Source organism: Enhydra lutris, unplaced genomic scaffold (genome assembly GCF_002288905.1).
Source record: "Enhydra lutris kenyoni isolate GAN:26980312 unplaced genomic scaffold, ASM228890v2 scaffoldscaffold13, whole genome shotgun sequence".
NCBI lineage: Eukaryota > Metazoa > Chordata > Mammalia > Carnivora > Mustelidae > Enhydra > Enhydra lutris.
In genome coordinates this window covers 7,475,883-7,493,651 of record NW_019154097.1, presented here as the reverse complement: position 1 = coordinate 7,493,651, position 17,769 = coordinate 7,475,883, and the positions used below count along the sequence as shown (strand labels likewise).

Genomic DNA, 17,769 nt, shown 5'->3' with positions numbered 1-17,769 from the left:
TTCCCTTCTCATTGTGCCCGTTCCCCTTTCCTGGAGAAAGGGATTACAGCAGTGAAGCATTTCTGTACTTTTTTCCCCTTCCCGCTGATCCCCTTTGTCACATATTAATATGTACTTGTCACTGGGCTGCAGACAGGTTTCATTAAAACGGTCTTCTGATCAGAGAAGAAAGGACATCTTCTGACAAAATAAAAAGTGTCTCTGTGGTCCAAGGAGACCACGAAGGCCAAGTTCAGCCATAAATAAAGAGTTGGAAAGGAAAGGAATGGGAGGTGGAAATAAATTGCAGCATTTTCTATTTGCTGAAGGGTTTTCATTATACAGCGCACACAGTGTCCATTTTTCCACTCTCAGGCAAGCACTTTATTCTGGGTCACCCTCATTCAGCGTGTTTACTATACGGAAAATCGTTTAAACACATTAAATTAATTATATCCGTGACTCAATTTCAGTTGATTCCATGTGCACGCTCTGGTCTGGGAGCTGGGCCTGTGGTTCCCGGTTGGCGTGCTAAAGAAGAGGTTTCTTCCATTTCTTTCGTGCATCCTAGATCGGGACACTGGCATTAGCTCGGGGCCCAGTTCTGTTTTACCTTCTTAGGAGCTCTCCTCCCAGCTACCCTTCTCAGAAACACTGGGAGGGGGATTTTGTTTCCTACCTGTACACTGAAGGCCTGGGGGATCCTGTCTGCCTCTGATTCCCTGAGTGGGCTGTTCTGAGCTTTGGCCCTGTTATTATTACCTCCTACCTCTCTATGGTCGGCAAATCTCAGAACACGTCCCCACATGAAAACCCCTCTTCTGCCAGATGTGTACACAGAAACTCAGGCTGGAGTTGGCTATGTAAGTATCAAAATCCCAGGGCGTTCCGACAATCCCAGCTCATCCCAGAAACAATCCCAGAACGTTTCTCTAGGGCAACATTCCTAACCTTCTAGAGGTATGAGAAGCTCCCAGGGCACTTCGTTCAAAGTTCTGATTCCCCAGCCCCGCCCAGAACTTCTGATCCAATGGCTTTGTGGTAGGACCAAGGAATTCACATTATTGACAAGTCGTCCTGGTGATTCTCAGATAGTAACCCTGAGAATTGCTTGGAGCTATGATGGATGTGCTCCCCAACCCCCTCCCCGCGCCCACCACCTCCCACCCCGCCACTACACATGAGCCTGTGCACAATTTTGATTTTTTTTTTACACTTTTTGATTTTTAACCTATCAGAGATGTATTTGTTCCTACATTTATTCACTCCCTTGGCAGCCCCTGGGCTGGGTGCTGGGAGCTGGAAGCATGGAAGGGACTACTGTGTGGCCCCTTCCTTACGAACTCCCAGCCCAGTGGGGAATATAGACAAGTAGATGAATAATTGCTGGTCACTAGCCGAGGTCTATCCAAGGCCCTTGGAGGGAGGGTTCCATTCAGCTTATGAGAGTAAAGACAAGAAGGCTGCCCTCAATTTCCCTGCAGTTCAGTAAGTGAAACTCCATGTCTGGATAATTACTAGGTGCCCGTGCTATGTGTTCTCAACTTGTGCCACGTGTTGGGTAGTGAGGGTGCAAAGCCAGGCCCCTCCGTGCATGCCCAGGACTGATGGTGATGTACTAGGATTGAACAGACTCCCTCTAATTAGGTTTTTCTACCAAGGATACACTGAGTTCATTGACCGGCTTATATCATCCATAATGCTTTAAAACATGCTTGGGAACAGGTGCTAAGTATCCAAGTAAAAAATCAAAACCTTCATTTTTCTTTGGGTGATCATTTTCTTAAAGATTTTATTTATTTACTTGAAAGAAAGAGAGAGAGAGAGTATGAGCAGGGGAAGGGGCAGACAGAGAAGCAGATTCCCCACTGAGCAAGGAGCCCAACACGGGGCTCCATCCCAGGACCCTGGGATCATGACCTGAGTCAAAGGCAGACGCTTAACCAAATGAGCCACCCAGGCGTCCCAGGTGATCAGTTTTTAATTTTTTCCAGTCTCCTAAAACACGGATGACATACCAGATCTCAAGTGGACAAATCCTTGAGACTTGTCACCCTAATATATGATGGCTCTCATTCACAGTATACCCCCTTTAGTAAATGTTCCTTCTGATTTGTCTCTTAAAATGACACCATATTTATTTTGTGGTGCCTAGGATGGAAACTAAATTAATATAGTCTCACTGTACCCTATTATGAAAACAATACGTGCAGCATTTATCCTGGAAAACTACTGAAGGTCTGCACAAGATTTGCATGGGGCTATGAGGCTTCCAAGAGCATTCGGCACATGGAGAACTTGAAAGAGGCTGCTGGGGGATATCTTTGATTATAAGAAAAGGGCCCGTTCTTTCTACACCATTTCCTGGGATTGCCTCCTCACTCCCCATGGACAAACCTAATGTAGAAATGACTCCAAATAAGAGCCCCACTCTTCTTCGTCTGCCCAGCCTCTCAACCGGCTGTGGGTCTGGACATCGCAGTGTAGCTTGTGTCGGGGGAGACCAGCCACCTCAGCTTCGGGCCCTATCACCTCTAATGGCAGTTTCTCTAACTGATCACCCCAAGGAGGTGACGAAGAACAGCGGATGGTGATTTGCTGAGTTTATTGATCTATTTGGTTTTGCTGCTGGTGAACAGCAATCCAGCCTTTGCTGGTGTGTCCCTCAAACTTCAAATTGTCACCCAAGATTTGTTTTTTAAAAAAAATCTCTCCACTAAGACTCAAATGCTGTCACGGTTGCTCCCCCTGCCCATGTCTTACTTGAAAAGACGGTGTCATAGAGTAAACTCGGTTTGGTTGGAATTCCAATGACTGTAGGTTGTTAGGGGAAGCCAGTGAGATCCTCGTGCCCAGGAGGTGTTAGCTGAAGCCCCCTTTTATGTCACACACACTGCTGCCTCATCATACCAGGATGCTGAAGTTGTGTGGTTGATTTTTTTTATCCAATTAGGAAACTTCATACCGCACATACACACACACACACTCACACGAATTACTTAAACATCATCTTGCTAGAACCTGCCTGTCTGATCTTTTGGGCTCCTGGTCTTATTCTCTAAGACATGTTAACCTGCAGGCTTTACACCAGCCGCCCATCTGTGATTTCTATCTGGCATCAGCATTTCAGGTTGAGTTTGAGGGAGCTAAGAAACAGAGCACTAGGAAGTCTAGCCAGGAGTGGAGAGAACTCAACCAGTCCTAGATCTGACCCCTTTGGGGACTGGTCATTCCACCAGTCATGACTCCATCCCCTGGACTTTCAGGATTCTGGCTGCTTCTCGATTTTTTTACTCCCGTCTCCCTTACTTGTTTCTCCTGAGAGCACATCTTTTAGAAAATCACTTGTACACAATTCCTTGTCCTGAGTTTCTGGGGGACCCAACTCACACCCAGATATCTTTATGGGAAATATAAATATTCTCAAGAGGGAATTTTTCCTATAACCTAATTGTCATCTCTGCATCTAAGTTTAACAGCAACCCTCCCCCATTGCCTCCTTCACAATGGGGAGAGGGTTCTGGACTCTTCTCCCTGAGTATACTCAGTGGTGTTTTGCTCCTGCTCCTGCCTGCTGTTGTCAGCCAGTGGGAGAGCCATGCTTGGATCCTCTGATGAATTAGCAGTTCCCAGATTTACAGGGACCACAGCTCTTCGTGCCTCTGGTCACACAGTTCTGCACCCAACACTTCACAGCTTGTAGAAGCTCTTCGCCACTGGTAACCTTGAGTTAACTTTGTTGGATAGAATCCACACATGATTGAGAAATCCAGTCACACTCTCCCACTCTGCTGCCTTCCGGGCTTCTAGAAACTAAAAAGACTTTCTCTGCCCAATAAATAATCAGAACTGACAAGAGAGGTATTAACAGGATCTATAGTTGTTGAATCTGCTAATAATGATCCCGAAATTCTTGCTGTGACGGCTGGCATCAGTGTTTCACACAGGGTGTGGGAATCTCCCCGGTGTGTGAGTGTGGGGCTAGGGACCGGGGCTCCCGGGGCAGGAGAGAAGTAGGAGAGAAACCCACCCTCTCCCCGTCTCCCTCGTCTCTCCCATCCCTGTCTCTCTGGGGCTCAAGTCCTAGGTAGGACCTGAGGGTGTAAGGGCTGATGGGCCCTCTGTGATGTCAGACTGTCAGGAGTATTTCCTAGAGGTAATCGCTGGCAACAAACAACCATAATAATAATAATATTCACCGTGTGACAGCCCTTGGGCACAGAGGACGTTTATAGTCCCTGTCTCCTTCATTGTTCAATGCAGTTCCATTTATTAACATAACACTAAGTAAGAATAGCTATCAATCAGTGAGCTCCCACTGCCTCCCCAGCTGCACCCTAAGCGCTGTACGGGTGTTGTTCAATGTGGTGCTTCGAACAGCCACCACGTGGGGGATGGGTCATTCCACGTGCCCTGAAGCCTCCGCCCAGTGAGCTGTGTCCAGCCCACTCACCTCCGTCCCAACCTGCCCATACGTCTCCTTGTCAGGGAGGCCTTGCCCGCACCCTATTTCAAATCCCAGCTCCCACCCGCTCATTCTGCCTCCCCACATTTACCCAACCACAGTGCCTCCCATAAGACGTAGAGCTGGGTGCCGGGGACCTGCTAGGTACCTGATCAATCTTCGTTTAATGAATGAAGGATTTTGATAATTAATGACCATGTCATAGATTTATTTTTTTTTAAGCAGGCTGAGCAAAGATGAATGATGTGCCCAGCCTCCTACAGGAAGCAAGTGATGAGTTTATTCAGAACTGCCGGATCTGGCTAACTCAGAAGCCCATGTTCTTCACCATTTAGGTGTTCCCTTCATTCTGCCCGCATTGCCAGAGCTGGGCCAAGCAGGAGGAGCAATGTGGAAGGTCTGCTCCCGAGGAATTCACTCTCCAAACCACCTCGTGCGATGTGTGGGAGGGGAGCGGGAACCACTCCCCCCAAGTTCACAGCGGAGGATGCTGTGGGCTCCCTGCCTGGCCTGGGTTATATATGTGTCCATCTGCCCCTTCCCAGGGGACAGTGGGCCTCGGAACCCCTTGACTGGGACTGGGGCCCATAGTTCTCTCTGTATCTCTGGTGCCGTGTGTAATACTGGCTTAGTCCTTGAAACGCAGGTTTGTCGATTGAATGAATGAGGAAATTGTAGCTCAGTGTGGCAGAGCGGCTTAGCGGGGCTCCCCGTGGTGTTACTAGTGAGCCTCATTCAGAATCACGTCCTAGTTCTTCTGATTCTAAAGGCAGGTGTCTCCAAATCTTGTGTTCCTAGGCACCGCTTGGCAGCCCTCCCCCCTGTTTCTTTAAACACAATTACAAATGACTGCAGATAACGTACAGCACGGGAAAGAAACCTACTCCTTCTGCTGTCAGATAAATTTGAAAGATCAAAATAATGTGGTTTAGCAATTTGTTTCAATTGGTGCCTAGCCTTCCAAAGCTTGCAAGTTCGACTTTCTCGAGTCAGGGAAAAAAATCGCTGTTTCCTTATGAAAAGCAGTGTGGGGGCGTGTACTGTCTCATGAGAGCTTCAACGGAAGCCCTCGGTACAGATACCGTCCAGGTCTCTGTGAGAAACAAAGGAAGGAGCCGGTGGCAAGGTGGTCATAGTAACAATTACTCTAATGGCAAGTGTCATGGTACTGGGAATGGCTATAATTTTGAACGCTCACTATATGTTGGGTGCTATGCTCTTAAATGCATTAGCTCATCTGATACTTATAACTCCAGAGATGGGTTGAAATGTTTCCCTCCAAAAATCCATATTTGAACTCCTAACTGGAAGTGCCTTGGGATGTGACCTTATTTGGAAATAGGGTCATTGCAGATGTGATTAGTTAAAATGAGGTCCTACTGGAATAGGGTAATCCAATTTAACTAGCGGCCTTATAAAAAGAGGAAAGTTGGAAACAGACACGCACATGGGGAGAACCCCATGTGCAGATGAAGGCAGGGAGAGGGTGCTGTTTCTACAAGCCGAGGAACACCAATTAATCCCAGCCACCCAGCAGCTGGGAAGAGAGGTATGGAACCGACTCTCCTCCGCAGCCCTCAAAAGGAACCAGCCCTGCCGACACCTTGATCTTGGACTTTCAGCCTCCAGAGCTGTGAGACATTACAGTTGGCTTGTTTAAACCACCCAGTTTGTGATGATTTGTTAAGGCAGCCCCTAGAAAACTAATACAACCCAACAGAATGGAGACTGTTTTACCAACATTTGGCAGGTGAGAAAACCCAGAGGTTAAAGAATTTACCAAAGGTTGGACACAAGACACAGGCTAGTGAATTTTCGACCCTCAGCAATTAACTGCTATCCTACACCTAGATGAGTCGTCCTCCATTAGGGGGCAAAAGAATCCCTGCCGGAGAAGGACAGAGCTGAAGGGAGACCAGCACGTCTCACCTCCCACCGTCCAGGTGAGGAGTCTGTGATCCCAGCGCGAGGCGAGGCTGGAACCAGGGCCCTGTCCCTTCATCCCTAGGCAGGCAACTGCTTCTGGGGGGAAGTTCTACCCCTCTCAGTGTGGCCAGCCAGTTCCAGAAGCAGCTCTTTCCATTTTACTCACTTCTTCCCTGACTGGGGGAGCGAGGGAATTTGCAACCCCATGTTCCATCATCTTCTCATTCACGTGTTCAAAAATGACCTAACATTTCCTTTTCAGATTATAAAAATAATGCATGATCAGAAATAAAATGTAAAAAGTACAGGCAAGCACCAAAAAGAAAATCAAAGTCACCTGGAACGTCATCATTCAGACAGGCCCACCTTCACACTCTGCTGGGATCTTTTTTTTTTTTTTTTAATTTTTTTAAATTCTTTTACAGCTATAATGTTTTGATCCCTCACATTATAAAGCTTTTCCTATGACAGTGGTCCTCAGCCATTTTAACCCCATCTTTCTTTTTTTATTATGCCAGAATCTACATACAACTTACCATTTTAACCACTCTCCAGTGCAGAGCTCAGGGGCCCGAAGCAGTCACCTTCTGTGCGGCCATCTCCACCCCCATCTCCAGAGCTTGCTTGTCTTCCCAGACTGAATGTCTGTACCCATTAAACACTAACTCCCCATTAGGTGCAATCATGTTTTTTAAAGATTTTATTTATTTATTTATTGACATGAGAGAGAGAGAGAGCAAGTGGGAGAGAGAATCTGAAGTAGATTCCATGCAGAGCGTGGAGCCCAACGTGAAGCTCTATCTCATGACCACGAGGTCACTGCCTGAGCCGAAAGCAAGAATCAGAGGCTTTGCTGAGTGAGGCACCTGGGCACTCCAATGCAGTTCTTTTAGGACTTTTATTTATTATGGAAAGCTGGTTTTATTTATTTATTATTTGTATTGAAAAGCATTTGTAAAGATAGAAGTAGTCCGCTAATTAATTTTAGAGGAAAATTATTCGCAAGCTCCTGCTAACCAAATAGTCATTAGCCTAGCAAGAGTCTCATACAGAAATTTAAGAACATATATTTTAAGATGGTGAGAACACAGTGAGCAGAATTTTTAAAGTGAACAATTAAAGTTTAAAGTAAAATACAGTTAAATAGGAGTGACATCCCTGCTATCAGGGAAAATGCTCGGATAAAGGTAGACCAAGACACTGTGTGAAAAGTACTCTGGGGAGCCCCATAGCACATCCCATGCATTTCTCCTTGCATGAGGCCAGAATACCACCCCCTCCCCTGCCCCCTGAGTGTGTGTCAAGGTATGTTAGCCTGTGCACTTGCTAAGGGGGAGGGAAGTCTTCTGCCATCAGGGGAGGACAGCTGACAGAAATCTCAGCTGACAAGACACACAGCTTTAAACGCTGATGGATGCCAGCTTCGTCCGTGTGTGCGGGTGCAGAGGTGACTCACACACACGTGGATATGACCTTGTGTGATGAGGCCAGCCCCATGTCAGGGGGCAGAGGGAGCTGGGAAGATCCATCTTCTCCTGGAATTGCAACCCCCAGCACCCCCTTTCTTTCTCAATGAAATTCAAGCTTCCTAGAATTCTGGTTTAAACAAGAATTATTTAAATCGTAATTATTTTAATCGCCTGGGTGGTGCAGTCAGTTGAGCAGCTGACTCTTGGTTGTCGGCTCAGATCATGATCTTAGGGTCCTGAGATGGAGCCCTATGTTGGGCTCCATACTGGGCATGGAGCCTACTTAAGTTTCTCTCTCCCTCTCCCCGTCTCCCTGCTCATGTACATGCACATGCTCTCTCTCTCTCTCTCAAATAAATAAATAAATCTTCAATTAATAAACAGTAATTAGCAAATTACTCAGTTGCTAGGCCTGGAGTCTGGTCAGGGCACTATAAACTGGAAGGGGGTGTGGAGTGCAGAGTGGGGATGCCCACCTTTGCCATCAATAGTGTGAAATGCTTAGGATCACAGACTCTGGAGGCAGACTTCCTTGGTTCACACCTTAGCTCCACTTGCTAGTCAGATAAACCTGGGCAAGAGCTCAGTATCTTTGCACCTCAGTTTTCCTGTCTGTAAAATGGGGATAATGCCTTAGATTGGGCTCCTTGTAAATAGGCTCTGAGCCAGAACGCTGGGTGTGGCAGGTATAGGGGAGGGTGAACTCAGGAAATGCACTGTAAGGGAAAGAGGGCAGCAGGTTGGGGCAGAGCAAGAAGCTGATCCGAAATATGGTTGCAACGAGGCTACAGTGGATGCTGGGAGTGCACTGGAGCTGGGATGGCCCTCCAGGTGTCCACAGCAAGGCGTGGAGCCCGGGCCTTTGTATCTTCCCATCTGCCAATGACTGGCCATGGGAGGGGTGCCTCCATGGGCAATGAGGTTCCCCATGGTGGAGGGTAATTCCCAGTAGAAGTCCTAGCTGGGACCCTCCAACGCCAGTATTCCCAGGAGCTGGAGGGTGTTGCTTCTGCCATGAAGCAGAGAGTTGATCAGAGCTCCCCCAGGATACCCTCTGGATTACAACAGGGCCTACTGCAGGGGGTCTTGGGGATTAAAGAGGTTTATGCATGTAGGGTGGGGGACTGGGAAGGGGCGAGCTATATTAGCACAAGAATAATAAGGAAGGGTGTGTCCAGATACTAGCTGCACACAGTCCTCTAGATCCGCAAATACCTGTGATACATTTATGGGAGGTACAGGGGGTTGACGGGTCCCCGTGTCACCGCTCCGGCTGCATTCTGGCAGTGCTTACCATCTTTGGGAATTCCCATTCTCACAGTCCTATGCTCACAAGCAAATGCATTCATGCGGACTACACACACACACACACACACACACACACACACACACACAGCTAACTATGTGATTTATGGGTGTTCATAGACTTGGCGTACAGAGCCATTTATCAATCTATTCCACTGGTTTTCCAACTTGTTTTCCAGAAGAGATTTTACAGAGAAGCCCAATATTGTGGCCTCTCAGTTAACATTGGTATTAACATTAAGATTACATTTAATATTGGGACGCCTGGGTGGCTCAGTTGGTTAAGCAGCTGCCTTCGGCTCAGGTCATGATCCTAGCGTCCTGGGATCGAGTCCCACATCGGGCTCCTTGCTCGGCGGGGAGCCTGCTTCTCCCTCTGCCTCTGCCTGCCATTCTGTCTGCCTGTGCTCGCTCGCCCTCTCTCCCTCTCTGACAAATAAATAAAATCTAAAAAAAAAAAAAAAAGATTACATTTAATATTACTTTTTTTTTTCTTTCAAATTTATTCCTTGGAGAGCGGCCTCTGGGTGGCCCAGTCGTTAAGCATCAGGCTTTTGATTTCGGCGCAGGTCATGATCTTGGGCTTTGGGCTTTGGGCTTCGGGCTTCATGCTGAGTGTGGAGCCTGCTTGAGATTTTCTCTCTCTGCCCCTCCCCCACTTGCTCTCGCGCGCTCTCTCTCTCTCCCTTTCAAAAAAAAAAAAAAAAAAAAACTTGCTCCTTCAAAGACTTCTCTATTAACCCTCCTCGTTTATTAAAATATAAGCAAACAGATTTCTGCAGGAACAAAGATGAAGCAAAGCCCTTAACAGGGAAGCTAGCCTGGGCCTCAGGTCAGCCCCCCCAGGTCAGTCCCACCGCAGGCAGGGGCGGAGGGAGGAGTGCAGCCATGATGGCAGGTCCAAGCACAGCTCCCCAGAGGTGGAAGGGGGCACGATCTGAGCTGGGACCCAGACCTACAGTCTTTATTTTAATAGCTGTGTTTGATTTTAATGTGTACAATAAAAATATAACTAGCACTTGAGGTAGCAAGACGGCGTTTCTTTTTTGGGTTCTGTAAGAGGCAGGTATTTAGTAAAGAAAAACACAGATGGTACACAGAGGCTGCCAAAGTCACTAAGGTGATACACGTATCATGGGGGTTTCTTACTGCTTTGGCTTTACCTGGGAAGGCACTTTGGTCGTCTTCTTCAAAGGTGAAAAAATGAATCACAAAAGAGTAGGAGAGAGAGAGAAACCAACAGCAGAACAGTGGTCATCTTGGACGGCCCGTCTAGTCACCAAAGCAACAAATAATACTGTACTTTTACACTTGAGATTTTTGGAGGAGGATTAATAGCCTTTTTGTTTCATGCCCTTTCACCACATTCTGTATGTTCTTCGTTAAAAATAAATAAATAAAAACAAAACAAAACAAAACAAAAACAGTGGTGTTTGGCCAAGGGGATGGGTGTCCATTAAACAGACAAGAGCCTGGCTGCTTTGGGTCTGCCTATGACGGCTATTGAAACTTGGCCCTGGGGCCCAGGCAGCACGCTGGGGAAATCCCTGCCCTCATCCTGGTTGTGCCATCATCTTGACTCCTAGTACTTGGTTAGCTTTACATGGAGCCTTCTCCTGCCCCCTCCTTGAGGGAGTTCTCAGTTGCCAGCTCACAGTCTGACCTCTACTGGAGTCTCCATGGTCATGATCTCATGGGCAGTGAGCAAATATGTCAGAGATTTTTATCACCGCCTGTCCCCCACTTCCTCGACATTTTCTCAGGGCTTTATACATAGTAGACAGACAGGAAAGACTAGTTAGCTGGTTGGATGGGTGAGTGGATGGGTGGAGGGGTGGGCGGGCAAGTAGACAGTTGGAAAGTTGCGTGGATGGGTGAAGGGATGGATGGGTGTGTGGGTAGGTGGATGGATACAGGAATGGATGATAGAGAGATAGGTATATACAAGGATAGGTGGATGGATGAATGGGTGAGTATGTGGCTGGCTGGATGGATAGGTATGTGGATGGGTGGATGGATGGATGGATAGATAGAGAGATGGCAGGTGGGTAGAATGGGCAGGTCAGTGGTCACACAAAGATGAATGAGCAGGTGAGTCGGTGGGTAGATAGGTGGGTAAGAAGGAAAGAGTGGGTGATCAGCAGGCCCAGAAGAGGTAATTGCAATTCATATGTGTTGGCTTCATTCTAATCAAAGTACATTTTCTCAGGGAGGATCTACAGAGGCGACGGCCCTGGTGTCTTGACTTCTCTTCTGTACAAGTCCTGACCTCTAGAAAGTGTTTGCTGCATTTTCTGTTGGGAGACCCCATCTTGTTGTCTGATTCATGGAAATACATGTTTCATTTCATGCTATTATTCTCCACTCACACTTCACCTATTCAGGAATCGGGCCTCATTAAAATCTGTCCTCTCCCTGGTTCCTCTTTGAGGAAGTTCCTTGCTAGGGCATTTCTGCTGTGAAATGTATCACACCAACTGATGGGAAAGCCAGCCTGAATGCTAAAGACTGTTATTAGCAGATTTAGCCTAGAGATGTTTCAGAGTTGTCAGTTCTGATGTTCATAGGATTATATTTTCAAACATCATCACGCATCCTCTATGACAGACTTGATTACTGTGATGAACTAGTTTTCTTCTTTTAAGAAATGTTCCGGTTGCAAAAAATGATTCTGAAAGCATTGGTGAAACATGCCAGGCAAAACTGAAGTGACACTGTCTCATTTGGGTGGCTCGTTTACCTTCCTGGGAGAGGCAGCCCGGTGTGGCAGAAAGAGCACTGAACATGGAGTCTGCAGACCTAGGTTAGCTTGCTGTCCTCTCCGTCTTAGTAGTGGTGACCTTGGGGAAGTCTCTAATCTTTGCATTCTCTGCTGCAGAATGAGACCAGTGACCAAGAGCCCCTTGCCGGGTTGCTCTGGAGATGAATTAAGGAAGGTGTGTTACAAAGTCTGAAATGCAGTGTGGGATTGAGGGGTCCCCAGGAGAGGAAGAAAGCAAGCCATAACTCACTTATATAATCTTATTGATTTATTTATTTTGGTTCCCCAGTTTTATTCTAGAACATACTAAATATTCCTGATAAATGAATTTTTTTAAAGATTTTTATTTATTTGAGAGAGAGAAAGAAAAAGAGCACCAGCAGTGGGGAAAGGCAGAGCAAGACGGAGAAGCAGGCTCCCCACTGAGCAGGGAGCCTCATGTGAGGCTCGACCCCAGGACCCTGAAATCAAGACCTGAGCCAGAGGCAGATGCTTAACCAACTGAGCCACCCAGGTGTCCCCAGATAAATGAATTTTAATCTTCGTCCTCCTCCTCCTCATCCTAGTTAATCTGGCAGTAACAAAGTTCTCTTTGCTATTCGCCACTCCACATAACCAATCACACAGATTCTTCTTCTTCAGATGTTTTTGGTGAGATATTTCAAATCCTTTTTGGAAAAAGTCACCTCAGATGGTGATCTTGCTGTCACTCCTTTCAATGCCTAGAACCCCTCCACCAAGATTCCCAGGTTTGCCATTCACTTGAATTCTCTTTTTGAAGAAATGGCTCAAATTGGGCCGCAGCCATGATTCCATCTTCTACCGGGGTTGGGGGAGGGGGAGGAGGGGTCAGAGGTCAACTTCAGAATGTTCTTCTGTTTTTTGCCCCCCTTCACTCCAACCTTTTTCATGAGCGTCATGGTGGCGGCTTGTATCACTTTGTTATTATTATTATTATTATTTTAATTTTTTTGCTTAAACAAGAGGAGAAATCAGATATATAGTGAAAAATTTAACTGTATGTCCAATTTAACTGTATAACCCCTTCTGGGCCACGGGATTTTTAATATCAGTGATGGCACCATGGCATAAAAACCTGGCATCACCACCAGGAAGTGGGTGTTTCCCTTTGCTCGTTCATTCCTTCTGTAAATATTTCCTACCACTGACAGTGTGAGAGGCATGGGGAAGGGGTGATACAGACACAGTGCTGAGCAAGGCCAATGTGGTCCTTGGGCCCAGGGGAAGACAGATCGTAAGCAGCTACTCATCTGAATAACTATTTGAATATAGATTGTGGAAAGTGCTCTGAGGAAAGCCACAGGGTGTCTTAAGAACTTAGAAATAGAGGCCTGACCAAGGCTGGGGATCAGAAAGACTTCTCTGGAAAAAGAAAAGAAAAGAACAAAAAAAGAAAAAAGACAAGACTTCCCTGAGATGCCTTTGAGTTCAGAGTGAAGAATGAATCAGAGCTAACTAGGCAAAGAGGGTCAGAAGGGCATTCCTGGAAAAGGCAAGAGCAAATGCAAAGGCCCTGGGGTGAGAGGAGGTGTGGCACCTTTGAGAAAGCAAAAGAAATCCAATGTGGCTGGAACAGAGTGGGACAGGATGAGCCTGGGGAGTGGGCCAGAGGGATTGGGTGGAAGCCAGATCACATTGCACCTATGGGTGCAACCAGTGGGACCAGTGGGACCAGTGGGACCCTGTGGAAAGGTGTCCGGCAAGGGAGTGAACTGATTGCTGTTTTCAAGAAGGTTCCCCTGGCTGCAGTGGAGAGAACAGATTAGAAAGAAGCACGAGCACCTGCAGAACACTGGTACAAACCTATAGTGAGCGGGGAGGGAGAGAAGCAGGTGGAGTCAAGGCATATTTCAGGAGGAAAAAATGCCAATCATTATAGAAAGGAGGGGGTAATCAAGGATGTCCTTCCAATGCAGTTACTTCTCATTTTGAATGACTCTCATTTTGAATGGCTCTTAAGTTACGTCCACTGTAAATATTATGATAGAAATGCATCTGTAGACTCTACAGTATTCTGCCCAGTGTAACATCTGGATAATCTGAAATTTTTCATGATGGTTCCATGATGGTCCAGGGAGACTGGATGCTGCAGTTACCCTTCCCGATCCTGCAGAAAAATATTCCATGCATGCAGAGATCAGGACCCCAAAGGTGTGCTTGGTAAAAACCAAGAACGCAAGTGGGCAGGACACATCAGATCTGAGCCTTTAGGTGCTCACAGTTCATGGGGAAGCAGACATAATGTAAGCGGCCAGAACCCACTTCGGTCTGTCTACAAATGAGGTTACACCACTGCCAGGGAAACCTCCCTGGTGAGTTGCTCCTACCTGCTAAACAGCGTGACCTCAAGTCCCAGCACTGCCCACCATTCCTCCAGTCTTCCCCCTGTGTCCCTGGGGGCATCTCAGTGTCTTCACAAATTGTTCCTTGCTTGGCCCAGTGCCACAGCTCCTTGGCGACGTCCAGTGCCTGCAAGCCACTTGTGGAGGCCTCTCACCACATTATTGCCAGATCTTTGTTCTTTGGGGTCCCCACGGGCCATCATGGCCTCAGTCTTCACTGGGGAAGAAGGCCGCTCTGCCCCTTGCTCAGCGGGGCTCCGTGCTATGTGGGAGCTGACTTGTCTCGGCTGGTTAGAGCCACCTATGTGCATGTCTTCCCGGCTTCCTGTTCTGTGATGTCACATTAGTAGTGTGAAATTGGCCGTGACCGGAGTATTTACACCACAGTAATCCTTGAACGCTACACATCAGGACTTCTCCACCTCTCCATCAGAGAGCTTGTGGGTGAGCATTTCCCAGCACACCACCAACTAGGCCCAGAGCTCAGCGGCGGTGTCCTAAGCCCCACAACTTTCCCTGTGAACAAAGCCCCCTAGCTTCCTACAGGGTTCAATCCCTGTGGGCAGACTTGGAGACAGTGACCACATGGTCCTCTCAGCTCCCATTCCCTACATAACACACCCAAGTACCAGTACGTTAAACATCTCACAGTCTGGGGACTGTGGCCCCCTGAGTCCTGGCTTTGAATCACAGTAGGGACCCCCTGTAATTACATAGCTGCGTGTTAGAGGAGACTGGATATACTTTGGTGTTGGGTTTTTAAAAAAATTTTCTTTTATTTATTTATTTTTATTTTTTATTAACATATAATGTATTATTAGCCCCAGGGGTACAGGTCTGTGAATCTCCAGGTTTACACACTTCACAGCACTCACCATGGCACATACCCTCCCCAATGTCCATAACCCCACCACCCTCTCCCTCCCTCCTCTCCCCAGCAACCCTCAGTTTGTTTTGTGAGAGTAAGAGTCTCTTATGATTTGTCTCCCCCATCTTGTTTGATTTTTCCTTCCCTACCCCCCAAACCCCACATGTTACCTCTCAAATTCTTCATATCAGAGAGATCATGTAATTGTCTTTCTCTGATTGACTTATTTCACCCAGCATAATACCCTCTAGTTCCATCCACCTCGTTGCAAATGGCAAGATTTAATTTCTTTTGATGACTGTGTGGTTTTTGTTTTTAAAGATTTTATTTATCTATTTCGTGAGAGAGAGAGAGAGAGAGAGAGAGCATGCACAGGCACCAGTTGGGGGAGGGGCAGAGGGAGAAGGCAAGAGAGAGAATCCTGAGCAGACTCCATACAGAGCATGGAGTCCTATGCGGGGCTCAACCTCATGACCCCGAGATCATGACCTGAGCCAACACCAATAGCGGGACACTCAACCGACTGAGCCACCCAGGCGCCCTTATACTTTGGAGAGACACCAAGAGGAATATTCCAAGGTTCTAGGGGGTCACAGTAGAGAGAATCACTCCCTGCTGGAAATAGCATGGAACCATTAGGAGGAGCGGCATTCATTCCTTCAGTGATCAGCTCACTCATAGCAGGCCCTGTGTTCATGGGATTACGGGAGAGGCATATTCTACACCTGCACTGCTCAGTGGGGTCACCCCTAGCCTCATTCAAGAGCACTGAAGATGTGGCAGGTGCAGAAGTAAAACACACCAATTTCAAAGACCTAGTACCCCCAAAATGTAAAGTATCTCATTAATAATTTTTATATTGATTACCATTGAAATGATATTATTGTGGATACATTGGGTTAAAAAGTTTATCATTGACATTAATTCTGTGCATTTCTTTTTTACTTTTTAAATATGGTTGCTGGGTTATTTAAAATGACATGTGTGGTTCGTGTCTATTGATGACCATGGTTTCACCTTGGAAGTTGCTCCTGGCCCAGTGGTACAGACTTCCAGTCAAGTCAGTTGGGCTGGACCTCAAAAGACAGAAAAGGTTTGGGAAATCAGAGATAGTGGGAGCAGGGAGGAGAATGTTTTATAGAAATAAGCATTCGGACCCTGCCCTCTAAGAGGAGTAGGACATCAGTTTGTTTTTTTTTTTAAGATTTTATTTATTTATTTGACAGACAGAGATTATAAGTAGGCAGAGAGGCAGGCAGAGAGAGAGAGTAGACAGCAGGCTCCCCGCTGAGCAGAGAGCCCAATGCGGGGCTTGATCCCAGGACCCTGGGATCATGACCTGAGCTGAAGGCAGAGGCTTTAACCCACTGAGCCACCCAGGTGCCCCAGGACATCAGTTTTGACAGCCATTAGAAATAGTTGTTACAGAGAACTATCTAATGACACAGAAAATTGTTTGTAATATATTGTTTAGTGAAAAGGGGGCAGATTGCAAAGATTTTTATAGCAAATCCTCACTTTTGATAGCATATGTTTAAATACATAAAGACCAGAAGAATGTACTCCAAAGTGTCAGCTTTGGTGTCTCCGGGTAGAATTCTTTCTCTTTGCTTATTTTTCCTTTCCAAATTTCCTACAGTGGATATATATTACTTTAGGTCTCATTTTGTTTTTGTTTTTTTTTTTTTTTTTTTAAAGAAAGACTTAAAAAACATTAACTTTAAAAGACCTGACTTTATTCCAGTCTTGGCCCTTACTAGCTAAGGGACATTGACTAATAAGCTCTTGGACTCACTTTTCCCATCTGAACAATAGGATATACGAAGACTTGGCTCACAGGGTTGTCATGAGGACTAAGGGACACATGCCTATCTGGCACGGTTCCTGGCACCTGTAGGTTCTCAGCCATTATTAATACTCTTCTCCTTTCTGTCCCCTTCTATCTTAGATGGACCCTGATTCTCACTTAGAAGTGAACGGAGCAGGGAAGGGAGAAAAAATGGAAGTAAACCTCAGAGGCCTCGAACATGTCTTGCTCTCCTGTGAGCCTCAATTTTCTGAGCCTGGAGGAACTCCTTTGTCCTCAATGCCAAACTCTAGCGGGTTGGGTCCCCACTAGTTGGGGTCCAGTTAACGGAGGGCATGTTATGTCATTTCATCTGAGTATGCAGGAGAAAAACGCAAAGGGTATTGCCTACCAGAGGCTATAGGCCAGCCGGAAAAATTCTTGAGGTCTGAGACCTTAGGGTACATAGAGTGAGCAACTTGTGACAGGTCAGCTCTAGACTGTGGCTCTAGCAGACCCTTAGTGTGATAACATGAAGAAAGAAGAATTTTGTATATGCTTCTCCATGTTTGATCTACATACGTAATACATGGGCACGGGTGTTTTTACAAGCCCACAGTATGTGATGAAACAGTGACCCAGATTCTCCCTCAGGCACACAGCGTCTTTAGTAGGCCCTACGTAGTGGTAGTTAATCCAGAGAACCAATGTCAATTCCCCTTCAGCAATCTGGCAGGGTCCCTGGGTTTGTACGGGCTCCAGAATACTTTCTGAAATGTACCAGAAAAATTCCCTGTTCATCCTCAAATCAAGTAATTCTTTCAACTGGCTTATAGGGAGCTGCCTC

At 46.6% G+C, this 17,769-nt stretch overlaps 1 protein-coding gene and 1 pseudogene across 2 annotated transcripts in view; one reads left to right on the top strand and one right to left on the bottom strand.

Annotated features, from left to right (window-relative positions):
• Positions 1–17,769, top strand: part of LOC111145857 (gamma-aminobutyric acid type B receptor subunit 2) — a 341,149-nt gene that overhangs the window by 209,036 nt on the left and 114,344 nt on the right. The window lies entirely within an intron of this gene.
• LOC111145858 lies at positions 12,441–12,825 on the bottom strand (annotated as a pseudogene).